We start from the raw sequence: 8,095 nt of genomic DNA on the forward strand, positions 1-8,095 counted from the left end.
TTGGTCCACAACTCGGGACATATCATCAGAGTGGGGCTGAAGCAGCCCGATATACGCAACGAAGCAAATCAGCAATCCAACAGCCACAGGCAAGGTTGGGAACAGTCGTAACTCTTACCCGATCTCCTTTTCTAAAAAACAACAAATAAGCAAGGGTGAGTACAACGTACTCAGCAGCCCACCTTCACCCGCGGAATGGGGAAATCAGATATAATGCATGGAATATGTGGAGCTCAGGATATTTTGCAGAAACATCAATATTTTATGCAGGGTTGTTTTGTAAAACATTTTGTATTTTTCAAAGCGCATCCTCTCCCAAAGGAGTAGGAAGTTTTTCAATATAGAATAAAATCCCCTGGACTAAACCATCCAGGTATCTTAGCAGTTTCCCACTGGTTTTCTTTTTCAAAAACAGCTACTGGACTTCCCGTCCACCATAGCTCATGGCTCAACCGCCGAACCTTTTAAAACCCACTTTTCTCAAACGCACCTTTTTTTTGAAAACAAAACACTAATTGTCATACCACACCAGACTTGTCCATTCCTGTGGACATAGACTATTCGAATAGGTTTGAACTTTGCGCAGAGGGGTACACTTTACCCACTAGTCCGGTTTCTGCGATCTCACCGTCGTGAGACCCGAATGTCGAATCTCTTTCTTTCCTCGCACGTCCTTACCTTAACGGTTATACCGGAAGGAGTCAGGCCACCGCCATGTCCAAACCGGACAAAACATTCCCCCTCCTTATCCTCTCGGTGCTCCCCAGCCTTCATAACCCTAGGGTTTGGACCGTACGAGTTTAGATTGAGTGATTGCCCATACAGTCTCGAGTGGTTGTACTTGTCATGAGTACAGGTAGTGGAGGATGACAAACCAGTCCTTATATGAGAGGACAATCCTTTTGCTCACACCTAAACTAGCTGAGCCATCACCTTAGGCCCTCCCCTAAACCAGGGAGTCCCTGGTCATCCCACTCACAAGGTGATAAGGGTGAAAACCCTTCATCATACACATTTTGAAAAGCATTTTCTTTTGAAAAACTCACCTTTTCTCAAATCATTTGTAACAAATATATCAAGGATTGATTGCGGCAAGCGGCTGGGTGGCCATAATAACTTGTCTCAAAATCATATCATGCATAAAATAACAGGCTGAGGGTTGTGGTTGAAAAATCATAGGTAATTTATGCATCAAAGGGATCCAGTGAGCTTGCCGTGCTTATCCAGCGAAGGGGGAAGGGGAGCTCGCGGATCTGGCTTCTAGCTCCACTGCCTAGCGTAGACTTGCAGATCTGGCCTCCACGAGACGGCACGAACGCTCCGATAACTATGCAACATGAATAAGCAAACATACAAACCAGCAAGTATACCAACAAATATTTAGTATAGTGGTCAGAATAGCGATATATGAATGAGTAGAGTCTTGAGTAGAATCTGTGTCATGTGGTGTTGAGATACTACTGGTGGTGGAGTGGAGGTGCTTACCAGGAGGGTGAACTGGAGGCGAAGCGACACTATGCGTGTAGCCGGCAGAGCAGGGTAACTGAGTGGGTGGGGTGTTTGCCTTGGCTGAGGGTGTTGAGTGTGTGTGGAGAGGGAGAGGGTAGCTAGGTGTATTTATAGCTGGGTGTATATGGTGTAGCATAGTGAAGTTCACTGTTGGTGAGAATAGTGACGAATGAATCGACTGACTTAGTCTGAACGGAAAAATTATAGGCAGAATATGGGACAAGAGTATTTTGGGAGTTTTCTGGAATATGAACCATGCTTAAGGGATGACATGGTTGGATAGGGAATAGTTTGATAAGAATTTAGAAACAAGAATTATTGGAATCTGAGTTTGGAAGCCTGATTCGAAGGAATCTCAAAGTTAAGTGTGCTCAACTTAGAGAAACCTGGGATGGGTGACCAGATGGGAAGTTCCCTACTGGAAGGAAAATCACAGTCACCGGAGTTCGTATGACTGGAATATGGGTCTGGCTGGTCTTGGCCCGTTTGGCACAGCTCCAGCTCTTGATTCTAAGCGAGGATCTGGAGGAGCCGTGCCAAACGGGTATTTTTTTAAACTAATTCTCATGTGGAGCCGAAAGATCGGGAGTCGTTTTTGTGAAGAAAGGTGGGATCTAAAAAAACCTGCTCCACCCTCCCTTAAAACAGCTCCTCAACCAACCAAATATGGACCTCCCCTTAAAGTTTGATCGAAATTACCCGCAATTGTCATTGGATAAAAACATAACGAGCCAATTTATGGATTAAACATTTGAAACCATTTTATGCACTACTATGATAGAAATATTTTATATGTTATTGTTTCATAATTTTTTTCTGTATATGCATCCTATTTATTGGTTTGTAACAAAGTTGAACTGCAAAGGGTAAAACAGACAATCGCCACAGACCACCAACTTTCAGAAGACAAGAATCAGTTTACTTGCCAAACGGTTTTAAAAATGATTCTGATTCTCTAGGAGAATCAGGAGGATCAGCTCCTCACGAGGATCAGGATCTGGAGCTAAAGAAGCAGGAGCTGGAGCTTTGCCAAACGGGCCCTTAGGTGGACTTGACAGCATGATGGATGAGTAGTTGAAATTTGGGGTGATCAGATGATCGATGAATAGTAATGATGAATAGTAATGATGAATAGTAATGATGAATAGTAACGATGAATAGTGACGACGAAGAAGTTACCATAGATATTGTCGATACCCTGAATCTGGGGTACCCCATACTACAGTATAAAGACGTTGTACACGTACGACGTCTCCTGGCCGCACGGAGAACGGCACCCGACCCCACCACGTGGGCAGGTCTAGAGGCACCACGTGGCAAGGAAAGATGATACACCCCAGGGTGCATCATTGGCTCCGGACCTCCACGGAGGAACACCGGACCCCTGTACGCACAACCCGGATCCTCGATTACAGACCCGGACTCCCAAGAAGGCATGTCGGGTCCCTCGGATGGCCCCAGGTCCCTCCGAGAAAGGTCCGGACCGCAGCAAGGTCCTGGGACAGGGGGAACCCTGGCATGAGTAGGGGTCCGGTGCTGGCACGTGTCCAGGCCTTCCCCTGCGCTCCCCGTTGAGGCGGAGACCCGCTGCTGCCGCGTGGCTTGTGGCCCGTGACATAAGCCGACGAGCGGAGCCTGACGTAAGGCCTCTAAAGCCGTGCGGTTTCTGCATTTATTGCGGAAAGGACGCGCCGCCTGCCACCATACTGACAGACGATGTGCCCTCTCAACATTTAATGCGTCCTATCCACTCCGCTGGCAGACGACGTCAGGGTCACCCTGTAGACGGCGCGCATGTCCAATCTATTGTCAAACAGTGCGCCCGTGTCGTGCGGCGCATTGTGCTCACCATCCCTTATCGGCGCATTGTGCTCACCATCCCTTATACGAGAAGCTTCCCCTGCACGCTGAGGATACGCATATCTCGGATGTCAGGGCGCGAGAAGATTGCTTCAGCGGCGAACATTTGTAACTACAAGTGTTATATCCGTTATGTCCCTGGGCCCATATGTCGGGGCTCAGTACCTTTGTGCATGCCCCCCTTCAGCTATAAAAGGGGAGGCATACGACGTTACAAGGGCACTTAGACCCAAGTGATTCAAGACAACTCAAACTCTCAAGCAATACATCATACAGTGGAGTAGGGTATTACGCTCCGGCGGCCCGAACCACTCTAAATCCTTATGTGTTATTGTGTTCTTCCCATTTTCCAACTAACAAGCAAAACGCTTAGGCCCCTCCTCATCTTAGGATTTAGGGCGGGTGCACTCCGCCACCCGGCCGGAGATTTCCTCTCCGACATTTGGCGCGCCAGGTAGGGGACTAGGCATTAGGTTTTTGCTTGTTTTCTCGCTCAGCATGATGGTGCAAATCGTTGAGCACCGCGCCGAGACTTTGATGGATTTCATGGTGGAGTAAGAAGTTGCTTCTTCCACACCACTGGTTCCCAACTGCCCTGTGTCGGGCACTGCTGCTGTGCACGCCGCACAGCAACATACAACTGCACAGACATCCCGGACTCCGTCGAGGGCGACTCCAGGAGCGTTGTCAGCAGCTAGGGAGTTGTTGCGACACCCTCCAAGCTCCACGGCCTCACCAGTGGCCATGAAGCAATGGCGGGACGACATCGACTGACTGCTCGGCATGGCACATTCTACCTCGACCAGATCGAGGCCTCGGTCATCCTGGCGCCAACATGAGGCGTCGACGTCTGTGCGCTCACCCTCAGTGAGGGGCGTATAGACCAACGACCTTCGAGCAGAACTCGACCACAGGCGTGCGGGAGAGGACGCCCGGGTCTCTTTAGAGAGGACGCGCGAGCGCCGCCAAAACATCGAGGGCCGCAACCTCGATCAAGACTTCGCTACGGCAGCACCGCAGACACCAATGGGCACCCGGTCCCAAGTGGGTGTCCCCTTGGCCAGCGTGGGTTGTGCCGCTCTTGCGGATCATCTCCGCGTGGCGTCGTGGCCGCCTAAGTTCTGGCCGCACCTGCCAGAAAAATACGACGGAACGTCAAACCCATCGGAGTTCCTGCAGGTGTACGTCACCGCCATCACGGCAGCAGGTGGAAACACCGTTGTGATGGCAACATATTTTCATGTCGCCTTGTCTGGACCAGCCCGGACTTGGCTCATGAACCTCGTTCCAGGGTCAGTCTACTCCTGGGAAGAGCTCTGCGCAAGGTTCGTTGCGAACTTCGCCAGTGCTTACCAACAGCATGGTGTGGAGGCCCACCTCCATGCGGTGAGGCAGGAGCCCGGGGAGACTCTCTGGACGTTCATCTCCCGCTTCACCAAGGTGCGAGGTACTATACCTCGCATTTCCGATGCTTCCATCATCACGGCCTTCCGTCAGGGGGTACGCGATGAGAAAATGTTGGAGAAGTTGGCCACGTATGACGTGGAAACTGTCCCCACACTCTTCGCTCTGGCCGACAAATGCGCCAGAGCCGCTGAGGGTCGTGCATGGCACTCGGTCCCACAAACCAGGGCTGCCCAGTCGGGTGGCTCGAGTGCCGTCCCTCGGGACGGTAAGAAGAAAAGGAAGAAGGACCACGACTACCAGAAGTCGCGGTCCACCGCTCTGGTCGTTGCAGTCATGACCGGGGGCCGGGGCGATCGCAACAAGCGCCCACGGCCGTAGAAGGGTAACAGCGGCCCATGCCCTGTGCACCCCAACGGTCGCCACAGCGCTGCGGAGTGTCGCGAGATCATTGATCTCGCAAAACGTGTCAACGAACGACGCGAGCAGTCCTCCAAGGATGGCTCCCCACCTCGTCGCTGAAAGGGAATTAGGCTTACACCTAGTCCCTAATTAATTTTGGTGGTTGAATTGCCCAACACAAACAATTGGACTAACTAGTTTGCCCAAGTGTATAGACTATACAGGTGTAAAAGGTTCACACTCAGCCAATAAAAAGACCAAGTTTTGGATTCAACAAAGGAGCAAAGTGGCAACCGAAGGCCCTCTGGTCTGGGAGCACCGGACTGTCCGGTGTACACCGGACAGTGTCCGGTGCACCACCGGACAGTGTCCGGTGCACCAGAGGACTCCAACTCGAACTCGCCACCTTCGGGAATTTCCAGAGGCACTCGCGCTATAATTCACCGGACTGTCCGGTGTACACCGGACAGTGTCCGGTGCGCCAAGGAAGATCAGCCTCAGGAACTCGTCAGCCTCGGGAAAGTCCAACGGCTAGTCCGCTATAATTCACCGGACTGTCCGGTGTGCACCGGATTGTCCGGTGCAACTCCGGAGCAACGGCTAGTCGGCGCCAACGGCTACCTGCGGCGCATTAAATGCGCGCGCAGCGCGTGCAGAAGTCAGGCGCGCCCATACTGGCACACCGGACAGCAAACAGTACCTGTCCGGTGTGCACCGGACACCCAGGCTGGCCCACAAGACAGAAGCTCTAACGGCTAGAATCCAACGGCAGTGATGACGTGGCAGGGGGCACCGGACTGTCCGGTGTGCACCGGACTGTCCGGTGCGCCATCGAGCAGACAGCCTCCCAACGGCCACATTTGGTGGTTGGGGCTATAAATACCCCAACCACCCCACCATTCATTGCATCCAAGTTTTCCACTTCCCAACTACTACAAGAGCTCTAGCATTCAATTCTAGACACACCAAAGAGATCAAATCCTCTCCAATTTCCACACAACGCCATAGTGACTAGAGAGAGTGATTTGCTTGTGTTCTTTCGAGCTCTTGCGCTTGGATTGCTTTCTTCTTTCTTGATCCATTCTTTGCAATCAAACACACTTGTAATTGAGGCAAGAGACACCAATCTTGTGGTGGTCCTTATGGGAACTTTGTGTTCCAAGTGATTGAAAAGAGAAAGCTCACTCGATTCGTGGATCGTTTGAGAGAGGGAAGGGTTGAAAGAGACCCGGCCTTTGTGGCCTCCTCAACGGGGAGTAGGTTTGCAAGAACCGAACCTCGGTAAAACAAATCTCCGTGTCTCACTTGCTTATTCGCTTGGGATTTGTTTTGTGCCCTCTCTCACGGACTCGTTTCTTTATTACTAACGCTAACCCGGCTTGTAGTTGTGTTTATATTTGTAAATTTCAGTTTCGCCCTATTCACCCCCCCTCTAGGCGACTTTCAATTGGTATCAGAGCCCGGTGCTTCATTAGAGCCTAACCGCTCGAAGTGATGTCGGGAGATCACGCCAAGAAGGAGATGGAGACCGGCGAAAAGCCCACTACAAGCCATGGGAGCACTTCATCGGAAGAGTCCCGCACCAAGAGGAAGGAGAAGAAGAAGATCTCCTCCAACAAAGGGAAGGAGAAGAAATCTTCTTCTCACCACAAAGAGAAGAAGGAAAAATCTTCTTCCCACAAGCCGCATCGGAGTGGGGACAAGAAGAAAAGGATGAGGAAGGTGGTCTACTACGAGACCGATTCTTCATCGGCATCCACCTCCGGCTCCGACGCGGCATCCGTCACTTCTTAGCGCCAAGAGCGCAAGAAGTATAGTAAGATCCCCCTACGCTATCCTCGCATTTCCAAACATACACCTTTACTTTCCGTCCCATTAGGCAAACCACCAACTTTTGATGGTGAAGATTACGCTAGGTGGAGCGATTTAATGCGATTTCATCTAACCTCGCTCCACAAAAGCATATGGGATGTTGTTGAGTTTGGTGCACAGGTACCATCCGTAGGGGATGAAGACTATGATGAGGATGAGGTGGCCCAAATCGAGCACTTCAACTCTCAAGCGACAACAATACTTCTCGCCTCACTAAGTAGGGAGGAGTATAACAAAGTACAAGGGTTGAAGAGTGCCAAGGAGGTTTGGGATGTGCTCAAAACCGCGCACGAGGGAGACGAGCTCACCAAGATCACCAAGCGGGAAACAATCGAGGGGGAGCTCGGTCGGTTTCGGCTTCGCAAAGGGGAGGAGCCACAACACATGTACAACCGGCTCAAGACCTTGGTGAACCAAGTGCGCAACCTCAGGAGCGTTAAGTGGGATGACCACGAAGTGGTTAAGGTTATTCTAAGATCTCTTATTTTCCTTAACCCTACTCAAGTTCAATTAATTCATGGTAATCCTAGATATACTAAAATGACCCCCGAGGAAGTAATCGGGCATTTTGTAAGTTTTGAGTGCATGATCGAAGGCTCAAGAAAGATCAACGAGCTTGATGATCCCTCCACATCCGAAGCTCAACCCATCGCATTCAAGGCGACGGAGGACAAGAAGGAGGAGTCTACACCAAGTCGACAACCAATAGATGCCTCCAAGCTTGACAATGAGGAAAGGGCGCTCGTCATCAAGAGCTTCCGTCAAATCCTCAAGCAAAGGAGAGGGAAAGACTACAAGTCCCGCTCCAAGAAAGTTTGCTACAAGTGTGGTAAGCCCGGTCACTTTATTGCAAAATGTCCATTATCAAGTGACAGTGACAGGGATAACGACAAGAAGGGAAAGAGGAGAGAAAAGAAAAGGTACTACAAAAAGAAGGGCGGCGATGCCCATGTTTGTCGGGAGTGGGATTCCGACGAAAGCTCAAGCGACTCCTCCGACGACGAGGACGCCGCCAACATCGCCGTCACCAAGGGACTCCTCTTCCCCA

The sequence above is a fragment of the Zea mays genome, chromosome 10, assembly GCF_902167145.1.
Source record: "Zea mays cultivar B73 chromosome 10, Zm-B73-REFERENCE-NAM-5.0, whole genome shotgun sequence".
NCBI lineage: Eukaryota > Viridiplantae > Streptophyta > Magnoliopsida > Poales > Poaceae > Zea > Zea mays.